The sequence below is a fragment of the Myotis daubentonii genome, chromosome 1 (assembly GCF_963259705.1).
Source record: "Myotis daubentonii chromosome 1, mMyoDau2.1, whole genome shotgun sequence".
NCBI lineage: Eukaryota > Metazoa > Chordata > Mammalia > Chiroptera > Vespertilionidae > Myotis > Myotis daubentonii.
In genome coordinates this window covers 40,073,126-40,099,207 of record NC_081840.1, presented here as the reverse complement: position 1 = coordinate 40,099,207, position 26,082 = coordinate 40,073,126, and the positions used below count along the sequence as shown (strand labels likewise).

General features: G+C 43.0%; 1 protein-coding gene across 3 annotated transcripts in view; it reads left to right on the top strand.

The window, feature by feature from the left end:
• The first annotated feature begins 1,709 nt into the window (after nucleotides 1–1,709).
• The window catches only part of GNG2 (G protein subunit gamma 2), a 112,543-nt gene continuing 88,170 nt past the window's right edge, over nucleotides 1,710–26,082 (top strand). Inside the window, exons 1-2 of one of the 3 annotated variants that reach the window (XM_059696041.1) lie at nucleotides 1,710–1,877; nucleotides 23,953–23,990. The gene's annotated coding sequence lies outside the window, so the exon portion shown is untranslated. Of the gene's footprint in view, nucleotides 1,878–2,131; nucleotides 2,223–23,948; nucleotides 23,991–26,082 lie in introns of those variants that run through there. The other 2 variants (XM_059696034.1, XM_059696049.1) reach the window with 2 other exon arrangements.

Here is a 26,082-nt window from a genome sequence, read left to right as displayed (position 1 = left end):
CTGGAATGTTTAAGGTGAGACTGGATTTAAACAGTGGAGTTTGGGGGATTAACTCTGTTGCTGGGGAAAATGAACTTTCCAGCCCAGCTGGTGTGGCCCAGTGGTTTGCACCAAGAGGGCACCCATTTGATCCCCAGCAGGGAGTGTGCAGGAGGCAGCCAGTTGATGTTGATGTTTCTATCTCCCTCTCCTTTTCTCTCTCTCTAAAAATCAGTTAAAAAATATATTTTAAAAAATTAACTTTCCAGGCACTGATTCCTAAGGAGAGATTTCTGAGCAGAGCAACCTGGACACTGGAACCCCAACCCCCACCCCCACCCCCACCCATCCCCAGCCTGTGGTTAATCTGTAGCTTCTGCAAAACACCTATGTGGTTTTTGTAAGAGAATGACTTGCAAGCTGAACAAATTGCCACCAAGAGCATCAGGGTGTAGTCGTGAATATACTAATGGTGGGGAATCCACAAACCAAGTACTGGTCCTGGTTTGGCTGCTGACTATAGACGTCATTTGCCTTTTTTGAGCTTCATCTTCCTCTAAAAGTAATAAGAGCTAATATGGGCCGAATGCGAATACTTCCTCAGTTTCAGGAATTACTACATTGTTTTTGTGTACCATCTCCTTTCATCCTCAGATATCTGCTGTGGGGTGTGACAAAATGTGATTTCCCTTTTGCAGGTGAGGAAATCGAGGCAAGTAGAATTGAAATAATTTGCCCAAGTTCATGCAGTCAGTAATGACAGCTTGGATTCAAATCCTGGTGGATGAACAGACTTCCTGCAGTCTCTACTCTTGTCCATAACCCTGCACCACCTTCTAAAGTGACAGGAAGGACTCTGCTGGTCCTTTCAGTTCTACCAGCGTGTGTGTGTGTGTGTGTGTGTGTGTGTGTGTGCACGTGCTGCCCGTGCTCGGGGAGAGGGGGGTGGGGGGTGTGCAGGAGAGAGCTCTCTTTCTGGGCCGGGACTATATAGCCCCTATGACCCCCTCCTTCCTTCCCGCCATCAAGTATCTTAGGAACATGTGTTCATTGTTAGGCTACAGGTAGCATTGCAGGACTTGGTTTAGCTCCAAAGCCCCACAAGAATACTTATCAGGGCCATTCTTTTCTGAGTATGTGGGTTAAGCAAGACTTCAGTGGTAGTGGGGCCTTGGGGAAATTGGGCGTTGGATATTGGCAACAGAGAAAAATGCTGCAGCAATGTGCTGCAAGCATCCCGCCAGCTCATGCGAAGGGGACTACAGTGAATGAGAAGGAGCCATTGAGGCCGGGGCTGGATCTCAGGGCCAGAACCCGGCCAGGGGCTGTTGACCCTCCTTAAAGAACAGCTGCAGCTGCAGCACCAACAGCCAGGAAAACAAGCCAAGTTCAGGCTAAGAAAGCAGACTGTGTGCCGGCCTGGGGTCCGCAGATGAGGCAGTTGCTGAAGGCGGTTGTGGAGATGAGGGTGAGGAAACAAAAGGCATAAAAAGGAACAGAGCACCAAAGGGGCTGGGAACAAAGAGGTAAAGGGGGATTCTTCTAGTCACAGAGTGTCAGGAGCCCAGGAAAAGGCGAGACCCCTAGAGAGCCCTGAAATGGAGTGAGAGGGGAAGAAGAAAGCAGCTCACAGCTACCAAGAGGAGGAGGAAGTGGGAGATGTGCTGCTTCCTGTAGAAAAAGCGATGACTGAAGACAAAGCTGGGTGGGGACTAGTCCCTGGGCTGCAGGCGCCGCTGCTACACATACACACGCAGCCGCCACTCCGTGGGCAGCTCCTACTACTGCCGCTGGGCTGGGCTGGGCTGGGCTGGGCTGGGCGGGCTGCGCGGAGCTCGCTGCTCACATCGGCGGAGAGAGGAGAGAAGCCACTCTTCTCTGACCACCTCGCAGCCAAGGTAAAAGACAAGCTTCTCATGTGGCTCCTTTTGAAACGGGTAACAGGACCGGCGCCTGTGGTTTTAAGGGCAGATTTCTTAGGGCAGACGGGACATTGTTTCAGGACTGGGGGAAATGATTAGGATGGGTTCTTTTAGAAGGGCTTTTTTTGAATGACCACATTTTCCATTTTTTTATACAAAGATTATTAGTGCTTCGCTTCGGTGACTGGTCGAGAAAACAAAGTAAATGAAAGAAGCTGTTTGCATAGTTCTCTTGGAAGCGAAGCAGGGCTGGTTGGAAATCAGTTGGAGCTGTGGGGCTGTGCGCTGATCTTCTGAGCGTCGCAGTCCTGCCTTAGGGGTGTAAGTGGTGTAAAATGTTAATTGCATTATCTTTCCTACACATTGCGCTGGCGTATCTTTTGTTTTGCAGCATAATGACTGTGATTTGGCTTTGGGGGGGGATGGGGTTTAGATCCTTTGGTACTCAGAATTTGCCAACAAAGGCGGTGGAATTGCCTATGTGAGGGACAGTATTTACCATTAAGAAAAAGAAAAAAAAAGCGTGTCTTCCTTCTGCTCGGTATTGCTGCTTTCAGGATAACCTAAGAAACAGCTACCATTTGCCAGTAGGTCTCATCCTAAAGTTGCATCCTTTCTCGGGGGAGTGTGGCAGGTTTAACTTGCCCCAAATGTATACGTGGATTTTATCTTTATATGGATTTTTTTTTAATCTCTAGGTGAAGATACATATTAATTTCAGTGAGAGATTAAATGTCTACGTGTTTCTGAGTTGTTTCCTTACCTGCATACAGACTGAAATAGTAAGATCGGAACGCAATTTTTATTCTTTGGTTTTCTTGAGTAACGGATGCTCTTAATGAGAGTCTGTGACCATGACTTGTTCACATATTTATGAATGATATGTAAACGTGCAGTAACTAGGTCTACCGGATAAGAAATGAGATTGTGGATTCTGTTTGCATCATATGTTGGAGAAAGAGTTTAATACCCTAGGGTAGCTGGTTTTAAAAATTAAGCTTTGTCTCCAAAAGCAAGTGCGGTTAAGCAATAAATGGTCATTGATAAAAGGTTTTTCTTGAATTATTAGAATGAAAGAAGACACATATTCAAAGGAAAGAAAGAACTGCTTATAGTAGAGTAAAAATAATAGAAAGGTCACATTTACACACTAAGAAATTCTTAAAATATAGGTTTTTAAACACTAAATAAGTCATTGAGAGTGTATATGCCTTCCCATTTATCACCATCCTCAATTATGGGGAGCTATAGGGTTTTTTAAAATGCCATTTTAGGAAATGGATTTGGCTTCCCGAGATTTGTGGTGTAACAGCACATTTTTGAGAGGTGCAGAAGGAAAAATATCTACTTTTCTGAGGTTCCTCATTACATGAAACCTGTGCGATATCTAAGAGGCAAAATATTGCTGCTGTTAAAACCACGTAGCTCCCTGATTCACTGCATTGAATCAAAACAAGTCACGCCACGCATTCTGCAGTTCCACTTCCCATTTGCCTCCGATGGCCAACAGAGATCTCTGCCGGAGAGGGGGTCTAGGCTGGACCTGGGGCCCAGAAGGCCCCTACCCGGAGTGCTCTGATCAAGACGCCTGCCAATAAATGAAGTCGTGGATGAAAGAATATGTGCCTCGCCCTCGGATACTTACTCTTCTATAGGCTGTATTCACTAGATAATGCCAGCACTGCTTTGTTTGGGGTGTGTAGACAATCTGCGTTCCTCTTCTTTGGATGCTTCACACAAGAGTAAGAAAATAAAACCTTGTTCCATAGGCACTGGCGAGTCTAGGGAGCCCCCTGCTCTCTTTCAGAAAACGAAGAGGTGCCTGTTTTCTGCACAGCACACATTTCCTTCATTGTTAAATTCCAGCTTGAAGCACAACAATAGTGAGTAACAGCAGATCAGTAATTATAATGGTAGAAGGTTTAGGGGAAAAAGATGAAAACGCTCCTACGCTGTTCAAATGAGACTGTTTCCACTTATTCTGGCCATATGGACTCTTGAAAGACATAATGCAAAAGCCCAGGGTACTCAGTGGCTTATGAGGGAGTCGACCAACATTGAAATTGTAATTGAATGTGTGGTGTGGTTTTTTTCTGCCATATGGCCAATGGCTGGGAGGAAACATGACTCTTGCTTCATAGCCAGCCCTGGGCCTCATATGGTAGGCACGCAGTGAATGTATTTGGTTGACTGACTTTTTTAGCCTACTTCTGAAGGCAGGCCCAACTTTTCAGTATGAAAGCTCTATGGTCAAAGCAGAAAGCCTGTTCAAACAGACAGTTGTGGGCAGAAGAATATAATGTCATGAACTGAAAGGAATGCAGGCTTCCAGAGTTGGCAGATCTGCCTTTGAATCCTACCACTGGTTTTTACTACTTGACCTGGTATGTTAACTTACGAACCTTAGTTTCTTCATCGTAAGGAGGGGTTAATCGTACCTAATCAAGGTGGTGGGGTTTTCTGTTTGGTTTCATTGATTTCTATTTTGTTTTTGCTTTTGTTGTGGATATGTGAGTGCCTAGGACATGGTAGGTATTCAGATGGCATTTTTTTCCTCCCTAAGTGGCATAAGGGAAAGTTAGCATATGCTTGATCTTTGTCACTACCACAGAGGTTCCAGGAGACTTTTTTTATTGTAATATATATATATATATATATATATATATATATATATTTTATTATGAAATTTCCCATTTTAACTATTTTTTAAAAATATATTTTTATTGATTTCAGAGAGGAAGGGAAAGGGAGAGAGAGAGAGAGAGAGAGAGAGAAACATCAGTGAATAGAGAGAATCATCAATCGGCTGCCTCCTGCACACCACCCACTGGGGATCAAGCCCCACAACCCGGGCATGTACCCTTGACTGGAATCGAACCCAGCACCCTTCAGTCTGCAGTCTGACGCTCTATCCACTGAGCCAAACCAGCTGCGCCCTTTTAACTATTTTTAAGTGTATCGTTCTATGACATTAAGTATATTGATATTGTTCAAACACAACCACCAATTTCTAGATCCATTACATCTTCTCAAATTGAAACTCTGTTCCTATTAAACAGTAACTCCCCAATCCCACCCTGCCCCACCACCCCAGCCCCTGGCAGCCACCATTCTGTTTTCTGTCTCTATGATTTTGACTATTCTAGAAACCTCATATAAGTGGAGTCATACAGTATTTGTCTTTTTATGACTGGCTTAATTCACTTAGCACTTGTCTTCAAGGTTCATCTATGTTGTAGCATGTATCAGAATTTTCTTCCTTTTTAGGCTGGATATATTCCATTGTATGTATATACCATATTTTATTTATGGATTTAATGGACTGGGTTGCTTCCATGTTTTAGCTATTGTGAATAATGCTGCTATGAACATGGGTGTGCAAATATGTGTCTGAGTCTCTGCTTTCATCTTGTTTTGGGTACTCAGAAGTGGAATTGTTGGATCATATGTTAACTCTATGTTTCATTTTTTTTTTTGAGGAACTACCATACTGTTTTCCACAGCAGTTGCCTGCATGATTTAACATTCCCACTAGCAGTGTAAAAGGGTTCCCTTTTCTCTACATCCTCAGCAACACTTGTTATTTTCTGAAGGTTTTGTTCATTTGTTTGTTGGTTTGTTTTTGATAGTAGCTATCCTAATAGGTGTGAATTGACCTTAGTGGTTTCAATTTGCATTTCCTCAGGATTAGTAATTTTGAGTCTCTTTTCATGCACTCATTGGCCATTTATATATAGTCTTTGAAGAAATGTTTATTCAAGTCCTTTGCCCATTTTTCCCTTGGATTGTTTTGGAAGAGACATTTTTAAATGGTGGGATCTCTTAACATAGTGTGTCATAAAGATATGACTATAACACTTGTATTTAATCTTCTGCATACATCAGTATTATTCCTGCCCAAGTAAAATACTTCTCTCAAAAATAACTCTATAGAGAAGAGCTGTAGTAAACAGCAACAATAGGTTTCTGAGACAACAGGTTTCTACTAATAAAATGTGATTCTCATCTAAATTTCTTGTTCAAAAATAAAGACTCTTTCTGTGTTTAATTTCCCACTACACATTTTACTCCTGATGCCCAAACTAGTGAAGTAGGGTATACATGGGGCCAAGGAGAGCTGGGCAAGAAGATTAGGGAAGACTCAATTAACAGGGACACTATCTGAGCTTTATGCTTCGGTTGCAGTCACTGACCTTGAATGGTTTGAAGAGTTCTTCGATGATTGTATGTTAACTTTTTGTAATGCACTTTGTGTGTGTGTTTGGGGGTGGGGGACAGAGAGCTGGCAGATAATGACCCCTGAGTTTGTTTACTTCCTAAATCTATTCATTTCACAAGTTCTGGTTCTATGGATATCCAAGGAAGAGAGGAATTGCAGAGCTATATTAAGGCTTAGTCCCTGGCCTAAGACATCGGGAACAGTAGAGCTGAAAATGACTTGGGAACCAACCTAGCCTGTATCAACCCCCCATGACTGGTAATGAAATGGGCTCAGAATTCAGTTATCTGTCCAAAGTTGCACAGTTGATTAACACCTCACCTCCCAATTCTATCTCTAGTTCACTTTCTTCCATAATAGGGCCAATAAATAGAGAAAGTGTTTATACTTTGTCATTTTTAAAATTGTTTATAAGACCAAATTATTTTGTTTAAAAAGAAGAGCACAATGTCTACATCTAATACCCTATGTAAATATAAAAAATTTTTTGTTCAAAATTGTTCAAATGTGAAGATGCCACTGTGGAAATGAAATTCAGATTTTCAGGTAAGAGATATATACATACACATATATCCATATACATAAAAAGCCAGGGGCCCTTATGACCAGAACAACTGGACGGACGACCGAACAGGCTGCATGTGGCGACCAGGCTGGGAGGGGAGTTAGTGAGGGACGACCAAATGACTGAGCAGCAGGCTGCGTGGGGCGGCCAGACCGGCAGCGGGGGGCAGTTAGGGGCAACCAGGCAGGCAGGCAGATGTGTGGTTAGGAGCCAGCAGTCCAGGATTGTGAGAGAGATGTCCGACCGCCACTTTAGGCCCAATCTCCAGGATCAGACCTAAAGTAGCGGTCGGACATCCCCCAAGGAGTCCCGGATTGGAGAGGGTGCAGGCTGGGCTGAGGGGACCCTTCCCTCCCATACATGAATTTCATGACCAGGCCTCTAGTATATATATAAAAAGCCAGCGACCGTAACACCATAATGACTGGAACGACAGGTCACCATGACGCCCACTGTGGCCAGTGAACCAGCCCGATCAGGGAGTGGGGCCGGCCAGGCAACCTCCCACTGCCCCTCCCCTCGGCTGGCCTGCTACTGATCAGATTCTCCCATCCTGATCAAGGGTGGGGCTGGCCAGCCAAACACATCCCCTGCCCTTCCCCCTCGCCGGCTCCGCCCCTGATCGCACTCCCCACCCCAATAGGGGGCGGGGCTGGCCAGCCAACCTCCTGTAGACCCTCCCCCTAGCCAGCCCTGCCCCCTATGAGCCTCCATCACCCTGATCTGCCTGCAGCCCCTCCCCCCATCCGGCCCCACCCCTGATGGCCACCCCTACCCCAATAGGGGGTGGGGCTGGCCAGCCAACCTCCTTCAGCCCCTCCTCCCACCTGGCCCCACCCCAGGTTGCCCCCACCCACCTCGATCAGGGGCAGGACCGGCTGACCAACCATCCATTGCCCTTCCCCCAGGCTGCTGGCCCCTGATCTGCACCTCCCACCCCATTCGGGAGAGAGACCAGCTGCCCACTACCCACAGCCCCTCCTCATGGCCAGCTACAGCCCCATTGGCCCCCAGGCCCCCAATCAGGGGCAGGGCCCACTGGCCAATCACCCGCAGCCTCTCCCCCAAGCTGGCCAAGCCCTGATCAAGCCCCGATCGAGATGGGCCAGCCGGCCAACCTCTTGCCATCTCCTCCTCCTGACAGACCCAGCCCTGACACGCCCCAATTGGGGCTGGGCCAGCTGGACCCCGCCCGTGCACAAGTTCATGCACTGGGCCTCTAGTATATATATCAGCTAAGAGTAATACATCTACACTAATAAAAGAGAAGCATGCAAATTGGTGTCACTCCGCTACATCCACCAGCCAATCAGATGAGTATGCAAATTAACCCAACAAAGCTGGTGGTTAATTTGCATACACGGGTGTGGAGCGACGAATGAAGGCTCTGGCCCAAGTAAAGACTGAAGACTGAAGAGACTTGGCTTCTCCGCTGAGGCCTCAGTGGTGAAGCCAAGCCTCGCTGCAGCAGCAGCAGAGAAGCCAAGCGGCCATGGAACTGGAGGCTTGGGTTGCCCCCAGCAATGGAGGAAGCCAAGCTTCCAGCCCACCCTGGCCGCCGCTCAAGAGAGAGAACAACACGCAGGCACGGCCAGGAGCCTGAGAGATCAACACAGAGCGGCACCTGCTCCAAGCCTCCACGGTGTGGCTGGGGCAGGCCCCCAGTGGACACACACACACACACACACACACACACGGGGTGCCTGCTCTGAGCCTCCAACGCAACTGGGGGCAGGCCCCCAGCGGGGACACACACACACACACACACAGGGCGCCTGCTCCGAGCCTCTGTTGCCAGACTGTGGCTTAGGCCCCCTCCCCGTGGGGAGGGGGCCTAAGCTGTCAGTAGGACATCCACTGAGGGCTCCTGGACTGTGAGAGGGAGAAGGCTGGGCTGAGGGACCCGCACCCCCCAGTGCATGAATTTCGTGCACCACCACCCCCATATATGTATATATATATACTTTCCTAAAACTTTTATGTTACCGAAACAAGTTATTTTTAATGAGAGTCAGTGTGAGGACTTCATTAAACATTAAAAAAGAGGGAGTTCAATTCTCAAACTTAAGTGATAACATGTTTCTTGGAAGTGGTACCACTGTATACCAAGGTTCAAGATAAGACAGTATGAACCTTTTTATCTCTTGGCAAGTATATGTAAATAGTCAAGCTCTTAATGGCAAACCAGTTACTTACCCCTGTTCCTTTGGAGTTCCTTTGGCCTTCCCTTGCCGCCCTGCCAGCCTGGTTGTCAGGGTCAGACAGTCCCATGATCCTTGCTCTCAGGTGCTGGCAATCAGAGCTAATGGAGAGGGCCTGGGAACTGGGTTGATGGATTCTACTCCAGATTCACTACAACAGCAAGACCATTGCTGTTCTTTTTACAATCATTTTCTTCTTTCTTTTTTATTTCACTTTTTTTCATCCCCTGTGCATTTTGATGAAAACCATTAAACCCGAGTCCCTACTTCCTTCATTCACTACAGATGACCCACCCACCTCAACCTTATTCCTTACCACTTCAAGATTTCTGTCTTCATTCATTCTCTTCTCCTTCCTTCGTAGGTCAAATTAACATAGTTTTTTCTTTCAAGTCAAGAGTAAACTCTCTATTTGGACTTTCCATGCCATTTCCTTTCACTTTCTAGGAGGACTATGTTCTGACAATAATTCTATCTCCTTCCTATGTTGTAATGTACCCCGCAAATCACAGAAGGACGCCTCAAGAAGTTGAATTAAAGAGTCACATTTATTGCAACCCAGGACTATGAAGGGCCATTCCCCAAATCTCATAGTAACAAGATGGTCGCAGCTCCAAGGTTATATAGGCAAAAAAATCACAAAGGTATTGATTACATCCCAGGGTTTGGAATGAGGAACCTGGCTCGAAAAAAGCAGTTTACAGAAGCAGAATTAAGCATGTTAATTATAGTTTTGGGTCTCAGGGTCACTTAATTGACAAAAATACATTATCTAGAGCCCTCGGGTCTGGAATGAGGAACCTAGTTTGCAAAAAGCAGTTTAAACAGCATGTTATAAACACATTATCTAGAGCCCTTGGGTAACCTGGGTTAAACTTAGGCATGTTATCTAAATTACAGTTTTGGGTCTAGAGCCCTTGGGTAACCTGGGTTTATCTAATTACAGTTTTGGGTCTAGAGCCCTCTGACCTTGGGATAACTGTGCTGTCCTTCCCAGGTGAAGGAAAAATGTGCTTTCTAAGACCGGTATGACCACAACCCATGGGATATTTACATTACAATCAATAAGGCATTTAATCGAATGGGATGATTTATATAATTCAGAAAATCAAAATAACCTGTCCATTGTTAAACAAAGCAAATAGGTACCATACTTCACCTACATATTCGGTTTCCTCTCTTTATTGGCCTTTTCCTCCTTACCTGCAAGCATGCTTAGTTTACCCAGTGGTCGGCAAACTCATTAGTCAACAGAGCCAAATATCAACAGTACAACAATTGAAATTTCTTTTGAGAGCCAAATTTTTTAAACGTAAACTATATAGGTAGGTACATTGTTATTAACTTAATTAGGGTACTCCTAAGGCTTAGGAAGAGCCACACTCAAAGGGCCAAAGAGCCGCATGTGGCTCTCGAGCTGCAGTTTGCCGACCACGGGCATTAATTAAACAACCCTGCTGCCATCAAGCTTCCCCTGGACTTTTTTAACCTCTATTAACCTGTTCTCCTCCTTCCTGTAGAGAAGCAAAAACAGTTTTCCTTCTACCCTTCTAAGACCTCAGCTGAGCACACTGTAACGAAAGACAGATCTCTCTCTCTCTCTCTCTCTCTCTCTCTCTCTTTCTTTCTATGTATATAAAAAACAGATGTTTATTAACAGGTATACCTCACATATACAGGGGAGATACCCAGGGAAAAATGAGTAACTCTCAGAGGTGGTTTAGAATTCATCTTAAATAACATCTTCAGCTAAATGATAAGAGGGAGGAGGAGTAGAGGAGGACAGTTATGGGGAGGTGATCAGGAAAAGTAAGAGTGATATTGTTATGCAGATTTAAGTTGCTGCCTCTCCATAGACAAACGTCTCTAGTTATTTAGTTCTCCTCCTCTGCCTGTTTCAGAGAGGGAGACACCTTTCAAATGGAGATTTCCTTTATAAATGTAAATTTTCCTTATAAAAAGAGGGAAGTTCTCATCTGTTTTCAGAATTTCTCCTGTGTATGCTGTTTCCCAAAATAATATGCTCAAAATAATCCTTATGACAAAGGCCAATTTTGAGGTGCATATTCTGCCACCCTCATTCCTCTCTGAAGCCTCCCAACTTCTCCATTAACTCTTAAGTTTCCTCTAAATAGGACTGCTCTCAGATTTGATTCTTCTGCCTTTTAGTTTCTCTCCCTTTAATCAAATCCCTTCCTGTGACTTCAGTCATTGTTTCTGTGTGGTCAGTCCCCAAACTGATTCTCCATCCCCATCTCTCACCTACTCTCTAACTCACACATCAAGCTCCTGGCAAACTTCCCAGAACATCCAACCCACTGACAGCGAAACTCACATGTCCCAAACAGTGCTGGCCATCACCCTCTTCCATGCCTCAAAATTAGCTTCTCATCTGATTCCAGGACTATTAATGCCACTCATTCTCTCAGTCCCTCAATTAGAAAAATTCAATTTCACTATTTTTCTCATCAACAACACAAGTTATAGTCAGTTGCATAGCACTTTGCACTGTCTTTGAAAGTATATCTTGCATGGCCGACATGGCTCAGTGGTTGAGAATCAACCTGTGAATTAGTAAGTCACAGTTCAATTCTGGGTCAGGGCACATGCCTAGGTTGAGGGCCGGATCTGATCCCCAGTGTGGGGTGTGTAAGAGGCAGCCAATCAATGATTCTCTTTCATCATTGATGTTTCTATCTCTCTCTCTCCCTGTCCCTGCCTCTCTGAAACCAATAAAAACATACAAAAAAAAAGCAAAAAACAAAGAAAATATATCTTGACACTAGCTACTTTTTTCCATGTTGATAGCCCTGTTGTAGTTCAGGCCCTCCTAACACCCCGCTGGACTGGTTTGTTGTTTGTGTTCTTGCCTCGCCCTAGAACAGCGGTTCTCAACCTGTGGGTCACGACCCCTTTGGGAGTCGAACAACCCTTTCACAGGGGTCGCCTAAGACCATCGAAAAACACATATATAATTACATATTGTTTTTGTGATTAATCACTATGTTTTAATTATGTTCAATTTGTAACAATGAAAATACATCCTGCATATCAGATATTTACATGATGATTCCTAACAGTAGCAAAATTACAGTTATGAAGGAGCAATGAAAATAATTTTATGGTTGGGGGTCACCACAACATGAGGAACTGTATTAAAGGGAACTGCATTAGGAAGGTTGAGGACCACTGCCCTGGAATGACTTTTCTGCTTCTCCTTTCACATGTCATCCCCACAGTCTTCTCTAAATGGCCAAATTTCACCTTCCCCCTAAAGCTCAGTTCAAAGGCTACCTTTTCCATGAAACCTTTCTTGGTTTCTTCCTTCCCCTCCCCAATAAGCAGCAGTGTTTACCTCCCTAGAAATCTGTTGTTCTTTTATCATAGACATGCTAGTGTGAATAATGGCAATCTGATTTTTTTTTTCTTTTGCAAGATCTTTGAGAAGAATGGTCACACCCAGTTTCATCTTTATCTTCCTTAGAGCACACAAAACAGTTTGCGTTTTCTTTTGTTTGTTTTTAACTTCAGCTTTATTTGAGGTATAATTAATAAAATTATAAGATATTTAAAATGTACATCATGCCGAAACCGGTTTGGCTCAGTGGATAGAGCGTCGGCCTGCGGACTGAAGGGTCCCAGGTTCGATTCCGGTCAAGGGCATGTACCTGGGTTGCGGGCATATCCCCAGTAGGAGATGTGCAGGGGGCAGCTGATCAATGTTTCTCTCTCATCGATGTTTCTAACTCTCTATCTCTCTCCCTTCCTCTCTGTAAAAAATCAATAAAATATATTTTAAAAAAAAATGTACATCATGGTGATTTGATATACATATACACTGTTAAAGATTACATAATTAACACATCCATCACCTTATCTATCTATCTATCTATCTATCTATCTATCTATTTATTTTTATTTGGTGAGAACATTTAACCCCTCAAAAGCGTTTTCTTTATCACACATTCATTTAATGAGCTCTCCTTTTCTAAAAAATATTTTATTGATTTTTTAGAGAGGAAGGGAGAGGGATAGAGAGTTAGAAACATCGATGAGAGAGAAACATCGATTCAGCTGCCTCCTGCACACTCCCCACTGGGGATGTGCCCGCAACCAAGGCACATACCCTTGACTGGAATCGAACCTAGGACCCTTCAGTCTGCAGGCCGACGCTCTACCTACTGAGCCAAACCAGTTAGGCTTAATGAACTCTCTTGAGCCACGTACTGTTTGATGCAGAGTGGGCTAGTCTAGGAGCCCACTCATAAACTACTGGGGAAACAGACAACAACTGACATAATTATAAAACAGTCAGTCTGTCCGCACGTCTTAATTGAATGTCTGCAATGTTTCACATGTACTTGGAGGCGGAGTTGAATGGACATAATAGGTCAGTCCTTTGTTTTCTTGGAACTTACATTATAATCTTGGGAGAGACCCAGTAAACATATAAACCAGTGTAAACTGGTGGTTCTTGGATCTGGCTGCACACTGGAAATCACTGAGGGATACTTTAAAAAGCATACCTGTGTCCCAGCCTCAACCCAGACTCATTAGATCAGAATCAGCCAGGATTGGACCCCATTGACGGAAACAAATTGTGTCAGGTAGTGATAAGTGCTGAGATGGATTCAAATCGAAATAGGTTGAATGATAGAAGTTGTGTTGTGACAATGGTGGTACCGGGGAGTTTACTTTTATTGGGTAATACCGGAAGGCCTCTCTGAGGAGGTGACATTTTCATTGAGACCTGTATTATGGTGAGGAGTCAGCCATATGAAGATCTGGGGGAAGAGAGTTCCCAAGCAGAAAGTGCTGGGTTCTAAAATAAAGATGAGGTGAAATTTCAGAGGAAGTGTGACCTTTTTGCATATATGTACGATAATCTAAAAATAATGTCTTCCATCTACGAAAGAAGCTTTTCAATTAAACGAGGTTGACTGCAAATGTGAAACTTGGTTGTTCTATTGAATACTTGGTCTGGGCTGAATTTTATGGATCCATTGACTTACCCAGTCAGGAAGATGACTCAGTTTAATTATATTTTTCTACACTGCAATCAGTACTACAGGGCTTGCTGTCTGAATTCAACGCCAATCTCCTTGTTTAAAATAAACTTAGATACTTGGTGTTGTCACTTCAGTAAATAAATAGAGAAAGCAGTGACTTTTACCTTAATTCTGTGTGTGTGTGTGGTGGGGAGACCAGGGAAAACACTCAGAGGAGTCATTTGCACAGTGTCCACCTCTCACTCATGTTTGAATGAGTGAAGATCAACACGTTTCAAGAATCAAGTTGCCAACTAGCATTTGTTGTACATTCCGTTTGTGATGAGAAGAGTATCTTTCTATCAGGACTTTGGCTGCTAGTAAAAGAACACCCTACCAAATGACTTAAACAATAGGGAACTTATCTCAAAACCTCCTGATAGGATAAGTCCAGAGTTAGTCATAGTGAACAATGTTCTTAGCAACCTGAATTCTTGCTTTCCTCCCATTCTGACATCCTCAGCAGGTTGGTTCACCCCCTTAGGCCCACCCTGTAGTGCTGAGATAGCTACTACAGTGTCAGAATTATAGGCAGGTTTCAATGTCCTAGAGGCACAGTGAAGTCACTAGTCTGTCTTTCTTCCTTCCTTCCTTCCTTCCTTCCTTCCTTCCTTCCTTCCTTCCTTCCTTCCTTCCTCCCTCCCTCCCTCCCTCCCTCCCTCCCTCCCTTCCTTCCTTCCTTTTCCTTCCTTCCTTCCTTCCTCCCTCCCTCCCTCCCTCCCTCCCTCCCTCCCTCCCTCCCTCCCTCCCTCCCTCCCTTCCTTCCTTCCTTCCTTCCTTCCTTCCTTCCTTCCTTCCTTCCTTCCTTCCTTCCTTCCAGGTTATGGGTAAAGCTATCTCCAGCAGCATTCCCCTCACAACTCACATGCTTGTCTCTTAGTGGGTAGGCAGATAGATGGCTGCTGTGATTGGCTAATATAAGACTTTCCTCCTGAAGCCATGGAGTAGTCCACCTTTCTTAAGAACAGTCACCAAACCCCAGAATAAAGGATTGATTCTATTAGCAAGGAAGAAGGGTTGATGTTATCAGGTAGATAGTCAACAGAGTCTGCCAATAATATTATTTCCATTTTATAAGTAAAGATATCAAGGCTCAAAAAGGTTAAATCACTTATCAAGATCACATAAGCTTGAGTCCAATAGTGTTTCCATGCATTTCTCTTTGAAACCCACACACATACACATACCCAAAACTTGTTTTGGTTGTTGGAGATGATGTAAGTAGATTGGAGAAAGAATCCTGGAAGAAAATAGAAAATGGCTGATGTCAGATTAAGTCAAGAAGACCCTTCTAAACAAATTACTCCAGAAGAAAATACATCAGCTTCTATACAGCAATAAAAACAGCATTTAACTTGGTCAACCAGCCCAGCATGTCTGCATTGTAAAAATATATAATTAAATTGAGTCTTTATGACTGGTCAATTAAATCAATTTGATTGAAATAAAATCCACCTGAGCCAAGAAATGAGCTAGAGAAGCCAACGTTCTGTGTACAGTGTCTGCCGGACTAAAAAAGAAAACCTTGCTTTTTCTAAACAGGGATGCGTTTTGTTGATTGCAGCACCTGTAAGAGAAGGAGTCATCTCTAGAATTTTTGAGTTATTTCACAAATAGGTTTTCACTTTCCAACTCTAGAGGCAACCTGCAGTTTCATTCTTGTTACATTTTTTTCTTGGTTCCTACCTTCCACTCCGGTGTTATATTTCAGAGGCTGAATATGTGAAGCAGCGATAGTGAAAAAGGGAAATTTCCGTGGAATTGACATCAGTGCAGTGTTTTGACTGCTCATCTCTAGTGTATTTCTGTGCATCCTCATCATTACAGACTAAGTATTCATGGTAGGAGTACCTGCTCTGTAATAAATGATTGAGTGCTTCCTACTCTTATATTTGCATTTTAAAACAGAAAGTAAAGTTAATTTTTAGGCTTTGCCAACAGAGCTCTGTTTGAGAAGGGAATTTATCTGAACTGTGCAGAACCATATGAAAAAAAAATGTGAAAATTTTAAACAGGGAAAAAAATTCTCTCATTTTTGAGGCTTTCCTTGGAAAACTCAGTTCGTCCTTTGCTATCTTTTTAAACCTCATGAATGATGGTTGTGCTTAGGGAACTCTGTTATGTATAGGCATTAAAGACACTTCACTAACAGTTTTAGTTAACAGTTTTAGACCTCTCAGAGAGGGAAGTCCCATAGCCAGTGTATTGACATGGAACAGCCTCGAGATTTGTTAAAAAATAATAAAACATTTAACTATGTAAATGTGAGAAGTCCTAGGGGGGAAAAATGGTGCAACTTGTCTTTTATTGTATCTTAAAATAATTCTAAAATACTATAGTGTAGAAAAATAATATCCCAAGGCTTCCTACACAGGAGAACATGGAAATTAAAGAACATTGGAATCAGAATTTCTTGGGCAAGTTGCTTAAAATTTATATACCTGTTTCCTCATCTATTACATGGGAGATTATAATGACAATACCCACTTCACAAAATTGTCAGGAGACAATGATATCATGTATAGAGAATATTTATTTAGCATAGTGCCTGACTTATAGTAATTTTTCATAAGTGTAGCTGTTATTAGTACAATTGGTACTGTTACCACAAGCCGGAGGGGGGTGTCTTTTATTCTATTCAAAGAAATTCTTACCAAATTCTAGCAGAAATGATTATGGCCCAACATCAGTCACAGGTGCTCAGAACTTGGGGTAAGGAATCATTGAAGGGAGCCTATTTGTGTGGGACGGTCACATGTTGATGTTCTGACTTAGTCAAGCCTCAGTCTCAAGCATGTGCTATTTGCTCAGTAATCCATGCGCTTAGTCATAAATATTTCCAGTTTTCCTTCCCAACTCGTGATAAGTTTTTGCTTCTCTGTCCACTTAGTTAGGTGTCGCCATGTATCATACATTGGTCAATGAAATGTGAGCAGAACTGACACATCACTTCTAGAAAGAAGCTTCTAAGAACCAGGGTATAAGCGCATTCCTTGGTAACTGGCAGTTATAGAGGCCCAGAAAGTGTGGCTGCTCTCTGAGGCCTGAATCTTAGAGTGAAGACAACACAGAGATAGTCCCTCCATGGACCCATAATGGACATGTAGTGAGAGTGGGAAATAAACGTTCTCTTGAGACACTGAGATTTTGGTTGTGGGTTTTTTTGTTGTTGTTACCGCAGTATAACCTAGCTTATCCTATTAGATACACTCAGGTTATCCCTTTAAACTCTAGAGAAAAAATATAGTATTGGTAACAGTAATAAAATATGTAGCTGTTTGGAGATAGTAATTCTTAGTGACTATTTTGTGTGTGCATGCATATTAGATGTTGTATTACACTTAAGCCTCAGGAAACTTAGACATTGAAGTTAAACAGATTTATATTAAAATTTCTAGTTAAATTTCTTGTAAAATAAGATCTATCTCCACTTCATTCAGAGGCAATCAACAAACTAACATTACCAGCATTTTGTTTTTCTGCAAGGGAGTCCACCGTGATGCTAAAGTCAGGACTCTGAATTCTAGGCCTGATAGAATCAGTAGGTAATGGTCTCTCTCGCTGAGAGCTTATTCAGAATGGTGTCTTGTGACGCAAAAGGGCTTTCTGAGAGGAGATAATGCACTCAGCCATGTCCTGGCTCTTGTCTCTGGTAATAAAATAGTCTTCTCTAACCCCTAACCACTATTGCAGTGTTCCAATAAACAGTGGTGCTTAGTATATAGAAGGTCTTAAATACTATGTAATGAGTAAATAAATGGAAGTACACAGCTCTTCTAAATGTGCTGGACTCTTTCATGTCTGCATTTGAAAAATAAATGTCTTTATTTTGGACAATAATTTAAAAACATCTCAGTATTAAGGTGTTTACTCTTTTTTAATACTTTACATATGACCGACCATGTGGCCACAGATTTAGGCTATTTTATTTGATATTTTTTACTCCTGATTATTCCATTTGGGTCTCTCAAACTATATTATGAAATCCCTTAATTATTTAAATTGGGAACAGATTAATTATCTCCAGTGTACAAACTCAAATTAATTTCACTATTAACTTGAGTTTTAAATTGATTAATCTTGGGGTGTTTAAGGAACCAGGTGAAATTTTTTTTTCCATCCTTAAGGAAAAGGGCATATTTGACTTGCTGAAACTCTCTCCATCATCCCCATTATCCTAATAGGAGTAAGAAATTTACCAGAAAACTTTGGATTAGATTTTATAAACCAGCCAGAAACCTGTGTGTCTAGAGAGCTTCTGGGGGAACAATCTGTGAGTCATTTTAAAAAACAAACACACTCATCATCACAGTGCGTGTTGTTGCCATGGTGATTAGGCCTGTGGCGTTGGCTTGCTTGTGTTCCAGTAAAGGGAGGAAGAGAAGCTGAGAGTTCAGAGCTTTGACTATCAGCTTCAATTATTGCAGGAAAGAATATAGGGTGTTCTTGAGAGCATATTGGCACAGTCATCGTCGGAGGGAAGTAAAGAAACCCTGGCATCCTGCCTTTGTTGTTGAATATGAGTTAGCCATATTAGTGTTGGGTGTTGTGAGTCACAGGTGAGAAAAGGACCATTTGGCATTCTCTTGGGAAGAAGGGGGAAAGATAGGGTTTTTAATCTGGTAGATAATTCCATATAAATCTCTAAGGTCTTCCTGGTGAACTGTCTCGTATGCAGGTGCACAGGGCTTTAGTGATCTTCTAAAAGGCACGAAATGCCACTGGCATAACATTATTGCAGATTTAAAGGATCCTCAGTGCATTATTCTAATATGGTTAGAGACTGGTCTTAGTGAGGCCATTGTTTCAGATCTGATCCCCAAGTAGACCAAGTATCTTTCCTGTATTTTGTGGAGTAGATGTGAATCCTTTATCTTGGACAGTCATCTTATAATGCAGGCCCCCTAGTTCACAGAGGAGACCAGGAAGGTTATGTGAGCTCTGCCAAATCTGTCCCCTCTCCAGGGGAAAGTGAAATAAAAAAACACTGTTGATGGGCAGTCAACAGAGTTATTGAGCCGGTGGAATTGCTGCAAGAGTGATTCATTATGATTCATTATAGAGAACAAACAACACCCTTAAAGTAAAGGTGTGCGTTAGTGCATATTTTTAAAAGAATGTTTCTTAGTTCACTTTGAGAAGTCCATGTAGCCTCTTCAATGGATATACAGTAGTCCCCCATATCTGTGGGGGATACATTTTAAGACCCCCCCAGTGGATGCCTGAACCATGTATGTTTTCTCCTATACTCACATACCTTTTCACATAAAGGAAGATGTTTACATCTTTTTTTGCATATCTGAGTTGCCAGCATCACTATTCTTGTGCTTTGGGGCCATTCTTAAGTAAAATAAAGGTTATTTGAACACAAGCACTGGGTTACTGTGACAATCAGTCTGATAACTGGGAAGGCTACTACGTGACCAATGGGCAGGTAGCAAAGACAGCATGGGTACACTGGACAAGGAGATGATTCTCATCCTAGGCCGGATGGAACAAGATGGTGTGAGATTTTATCACCCTACTCAGAATGGCATGTAATTTAAAACTGATGAGATGTTCGTTTCTGGGATTGTTCATTCAATATTGTTGAACCATGGTTTACCGTGGAAAGAAAACCATGGTTAAGGGTTAAGTACTATAATACTGCAATTTCATTTTTTAGAGTATTCCTCAAGCAGATTTTAAAGCAGATTTTATTTGGAGTTAAATAACTTTCCCTATTAAAACTATTTTTCAAAAGGTTTCAAATAAAGTGCCTTGGGGTGTGACTAAGGATCATACAAACTCAAGTAGTGGGTACGTAATCTGTGCACTGGCATAGGATGTAATAACTACTTCTCATAACTATAGGTTTCATTTTTTCTCATAGGTGGGGAGAAGGCACATGTTGCCAACCTTACTCTGTGCTATCTTAATTTTCTTAACATTAGTAAGCAAAGCTTAACTTATAATTTTCTTCTGATGATCAAAGTAATTCACAGTGATTATTGAAAATTTGGAAAATGGGGAAAAAATTAGAAAATGCTTAAATTGTAAAGAAAAAATAAGAATGACCCTTTCTATTAATTAGGTTGTTGGTTGAATTGTGTGTAAGAGACCTGATTTGATAGTGGCTGACACATGCTAGGAGTTTTCTCCCTTTCACATAACAATCCAGAGGTGGGTGGTCCAGGGCTGGTAAGATAGCTCTGCTCTGCTGGGGTCCAACCCCAACGGGTCCAGGGGTCCCCAAAGGTGTGGACGGAGTCGGCGAAGAAGGAATGACACGGAGGCAGCCTTCGGGTGATCATCATAGCCAGGTTCCTCTAGCCAGGTTCAGTAGCCAGGTTCTAGTCAGGTTCTCTTGCCAATTTCTGTAGTCAGGTTCAGTCCAGGCTCTATTGCCATGTTCTCTCCAGCGAAGTTCTTTTGTCTCCAGGCTCCGCGTAGGTTCTGTCTTCTGAATTCTGTCTCTCTCTGTCTTGTTACATCTGTATTTATACCAGTTGATTCAATCCTATCAATCTCTATTACAAAGGTTAGGGCGTTTCTTATCTCCATTCCAGGGAGTAAAGATTATGTAGCTTAAGCATGATTGTTCGTAGTTAAAGTGATTAATTACCCGCCTGGCATTTAGTTAAGAGGTTTTATTCCCTCCCTAACTTCAGGGGAAAATCCCTACCTGGAGAAACAACCTTTCTCAGAGACCTTGGTTAAAACACATAGTGCCAAGAAGGTGAGCAAACATATTAAGAACAGTATGCCATATATGCCAGGTCCCTTGAAACAGCAAGGATGGACCGGCTCCCGACACTGCTCCACAAGATTGAGGGACCCAGGCTTCTGATATCACCTTGTTCCATCATTCCTAGCATGCATCCCTTGCTTTATGGTCTAACATGGTTTGCCATAAGGACCCCACTGTAACTAGCAAGAAGGGAGAAAGTTGAAAGGGGAAGGCATGACCCAGAAGTTGCACATACCATTTTTGTAGCCATCCCCTTGAACTTTGACTCATGGTCACATAGCATCAAGGGAGGCTGGGGAAAGTAGTTATTTTTGACATGTATATGGTATGCGCTAGTTTAGAATTCAGTAGAAGCATGGAATAAAAGAGAGAGGATATTGGGACATATCTAGCAATTTCTGCTACTTCCATTATTCTATACAAAAGAGATAATACACAGTTTACATTTGTATGTATCTCTTTCTAATATTTTTTCTAGAAAAAAACTATATATCAGAAAAATTATGTATAAAATTTACTAGAAAATATTACATATTATATGTTAAATGAATATTACATATGAAAATACATAAAATGTATTAGAGCTATCATGATTTATAAATATGTATATTAGAAAATTAGTTGAGGTTATACTATATATAAAACTAGTGGCCCAGGGCACGAAATTCATGCACGGGGGAGGGGGGTGTTCCTCAGCCCGGCCTGCACCCTCTCTAATCTGGGACCCCTCGAAGGATGTCCTACTGCTGGTTTACAGGGATCAGGCCTAAACTGGCAGTTGAACATCCTTCTCACAATCCAGGACTGCTGGCTCCTAACTGCTCACCTGCCTGCCTGCCTGCCTGCCTGCCTGATTGCCCCTAACCACTCTTCCTGCCAGCCTGCTCACCCCCAGCTGCCCCCCGCCACCGGCCTGCTTGCCCCCAAATGCCTCCCCCGCCAGCCTGATCACCCCCAACTGCCCCCCCTGCTGGCCTGCTCACTCCAAACTGCCCCCCCCCCGCTGTCCTGATCACCTCCAACTGACCCCCACTGATGGCCTGCTTGACCCCAACTGGCCCCCCTGCTGGTCTGTTTACCCCCAATGGTTCGTCCCCCACCAGCCTGATCATCCACAACTGCCCTCCCCTCTTGGCCTCTACCTGCCTCTACCTCAGCCCTGCCACCATGGCTTTGTCCAGAAAAATGTCTGGAAGGTCTCCTGGAAGGTCTCCCAGTCTAATTAGCATATTACCCTTTTATTAGTATAGATAGAGGCCGGGTGCATGGGTGGAGGCCAGCTGGTTTGCCCTGAAGGGTGTCCTGGATCAGGGTGGGGGTTCTCTTGGGGCATGGGGCAGCCTGGGTGAGGGGCCTGTGGTGGTTTGCAGGCTGGCCACACCCCCATGGGATGAGGGTCCCTGCTGGGGGAGCGTGGCCAGCCTGGGTGAGGGGCTGATCGCTGTTTGCAGGCTGGCCACACCCCCTTCAAGGTGGGGGTCCCCACTGGGGTGCCTGGCCAGCTTGGGTGAGGGGCTGATGGCTGTTTGCAGGCTGGCCACGGCCACAGGCAACCCATGCTCTCAGACCCTCCTTGAGCGGAGGCCACAGCGGCTGGAAGCAGGTATCTGGGATTTATTTATCTTCTATAATTGAAACTTTGTAGCCTTGAGCGGAGCTCAGGGCCAGCAGGGCAGGCAGGAAGCTTGGCTTCCTCCATCACTGGGTGCAACCCAAGCCTCCTGTTCACTCCAGCTCCGTGGCTGCCTCCATCTTGGTTGGGCTTATTTGCATACTCGCACCTGATTGGCTGGTGGGCGTGGCTGGTGGGCGTGACTTGTGAGTGTAGCAGAAGTATGGTCAATTTGCATGCTTCTCTTTTATTAGATAAGATGTGCCTTTTTTCATCATTTAAAAATTTTTTTATTCACTGTTTTAAAGTTCTATCATGTAGAGTTTTTGTTTTATTTAATATAAATAAATATTTGATATTTAGTTGTATTTGATATTTAGTCTATTTTTTAACACATGGTAATAATTTATTGTCTACATTTTGGATTTTATTTATTTTTGAATAAAGTTAAGGAGTAGCATCACTAAGAAAATGATTGAGAATATATTTGAGGATCTTGCAAAATGCTGCCAAACTGCTTTCCAATGAAGTTGTGCTGATTCATGCTATTGCCAATAGCACATGAGAGTGCTGCAGCGCCCTGCACAGGCTCATTTTGCTAGTCCACTAATCACTGTTCTCTCTAGGGTTCATTCTCTGAAAATAGGTTGTTTTTGCCCTTACCTTGTGCTTTTTTTTTTTTTTTATTCCTTTGCTGTCATTAATCATGGTCATAGTTTCTTAATAATGTTGGTTTATTTAAAAACATATGATTCCTGAAAGTCATCTGGGACTATGGTTGGTTGGGTTGAGACTAAAGCACATGTGCCAGTCTTAAGCAATGTGAGATCGCTAGAGACACTGATGTTCATTAGGATGCAATCTGAATTGGGTTTTCACCCTTAGTCAGTGCTTTAGATGTGAGGCACCTCTTTGTTCTGAGACACAACAAAAGAGAACCGATAAAGCACTTCCGGGGGCAGAGGTGATTCCCTTTGAGCTGGGTCCTGGGGAGCTTTTCAGCAGTAAAGAAGCTCCTGAACGTAGGAACTGCCTTTGAGATGCACCGCATTTGGGCAGTAGGCAAAATTAGCCCACCAATCTGCTCACCATCCTCAGAGGTCACTAGGGCCTTGGTGTATAGGAATCTCTACTTTCAAACAGCTCCCAGAAGCTTTGGCCGCTAAAGATGCTTTTATAACCTCTAACTTGTCCATCCACCCTCTTAAAGTGTTAGATACACACAAATGGAACTCCAACTCCACCCCCAACACCTGGAGAAGGAGTGTGCTCCATCTCTGCCACTCGGGTCCTGCCGGGAGCCAGTCGGGTTAGGTCAGGGGCAAAGCTTGTTTTTATTCATCTCCCTGGTACACAGCCTCTGTCACGAAGAACTCTGCTTCCCCTAGGACCCCCAACTTTGCGCTTTCATGTTTTCTTACAGGCTAGGGATGTTCACAAAGAAAGGAACTCCTATTTTCACAAAGATATCTCTTAAAAAATAAAAAGAGTTAACAAGATGTCTGCTTCTTGACTCAGAAGTATGAACCTATCAGACCTGCCTGCTCTTCGAGCCATGTGGCCATCACCACCAAATCCCACTTACAGAAACATTCATTTGTTTGTTCAGCTCGTATGTATCATGTTATTTCTCCTTTTTCTAAACACATTTTCCTCTCTGCTTTCTTGACAGCCAGGATCGTCCAGGGAGCCTCAGGCTTCGGGCACTGAAAAGGTAAGGCTTCTGAAGTGTTTTCCTCCAGGATCTTGAATCTCACCAGAAGTTCAAGGGAAAATAAGTGTCTGAAGTGATGCTAGAGAGGAAAGCATTGAACATGTGATATTTATCAAACATTCATAGCCTCTGTAGCAATATTGACATGACTTCGGGATTTAAAGGGGAAAAATGGCTCCCCTTGATAGTTTAAACCAGATTTCTCACTCAGATTCCCCGATTTTCTTCTAACACCCGAGTGGGCGAGCCTTTGCAGTCGCTGCCTTAATAAAATGTGTTCCCGAGGCACTAAACATGGCTACGTGGTTGCAGCTGTTGAGAACATGCCCTGTGAACGGGAGATGTTAGGTAGATCAGAGATTATGAGCCCTGTTCTTAACAGATTGGCTGTAGACATGGTAAGGACATTTCCAGAAGCAACACCTACATTAAAAGGGCAGTTTAATGCTGGCAGGGTTTCTCCTTGAAGAAGCTGACTTGGCTTTGAGACTAGCTAAAGCCATTGTAATCTTCGGGTCTCCAGGTTGCTGAGACAGGTGATAATGTGTGTGTTCTTTCCAACCAAGATATACAGTTTCCTCTAGAGAGTGACTTGGATTGCCATCTTCTCTTTTTAAATTTCACTTTATTATGAAAAATTACAAGCACATACCCAAATCAAGAGAATAATATGACCATCCATAGCCCTATTCATTTAATTTTAATAATTATCAACTCACAGCCAGTATAATTTTATTTATACCCCATCCACTTCTCTTCTTTTCCCATTGGATTATATGACAGTGGCTTGAATTTGGTTGTTGAATCTTTAATATGTATTTACATAATTATTTAGTGGCTACAGTAAAATACTAATAAGAAATAAAACCTACTTATAACCTGACTTAGTTGACTGGAGCTAGTCATTCATCCATTTATTCTTTCAGTAAATATTTATTATTTACTAGTGTCAGAACCTTCTTAGAATAAGAGAGCCCATTTTCCCCACCTCACATTTATGAAGTCCTCAAATTTGGACTTCTGACATCTCCAAATGAGGTTATCTGTCAGAGATACTCTGACAAAATTAAAAGATGACACTCATAACTTTAATTGTTAAATGTAAACATGTAAAATATGCCACAATTTTTAAAACCTATTTTGCCATTTTTTCACTTCTGAATGTACTGGAAACTTAAAAACACAAAACACTTTTCCCAACCCTCTCATGTACTTTCTTATTTTAACATAAATATTTGTTCAGTTACCTGTCTCCCTTTCAAGAATATAAGCTCTGAGAAAGCATTTTGCCTTTCGTGTCTAGCAAGGTGTCCGGCACTTGTTATATATTTAATACAGTTGTTGAATGAATGAACATATGAGTGAATGGCAGATGCTGGGAATGTGAAGATGAAAAACACAGGCCTTGCCCCAGAGTTGCTCAGTCTCATGGGAGAGAGAAGCTTGCAAGTAGGAGGTCTCTGAGCAGAGTGCTCTGGGTGAGAGAGGAGAGGACTAATGTGGTGGGAGTTTGGTGAGAGGCTTGATGGACAAAGAAGCATTTATTTGAGCTAGGACATGAAGTGCCATCTATCAGAAAAGAGATAGAAAGGAATTCTGGGAATAAGGAATTGCATGAAAGTACAAGGCCCCGGAGAGCACAGTGGAACCTTTAGAAGTTTACAATGGCCACGCATGGTTGGGAAGTGGCCTACTACAGAGATGTGGCTTGAGAAGCAGGCTGATGAAGCTTGGGCAAGGCTCTAGGGCCAAGCTCAAGAGTGGATTCTAGTTTGGGTGGGAAGACAGAGAAGGGCACATAATTCTTTTTAAGGATAATTCTTTAGGCTGCAGAGTAACGTATAAAGCCGTGGAGAGAGACTAATGGAAGGGAGGCCAGTAGATCTTGGGTTTGGAAATGAAGGGCTGATGTGGGAGAACTGATGGAATTGCTGATTAAGGATGAGAAGTAAAGGAAGGAAGACATCTGGAGTAACGGCCAGATCTCCCTTTTGGGCGATGATATGGGTCATGATAACTGGGCTACGAATACAGGAAGAGGCTTCAACTCCATGGAGTGGCCACGTCCAGGTAGCTATGTCCGGAGGCTGCT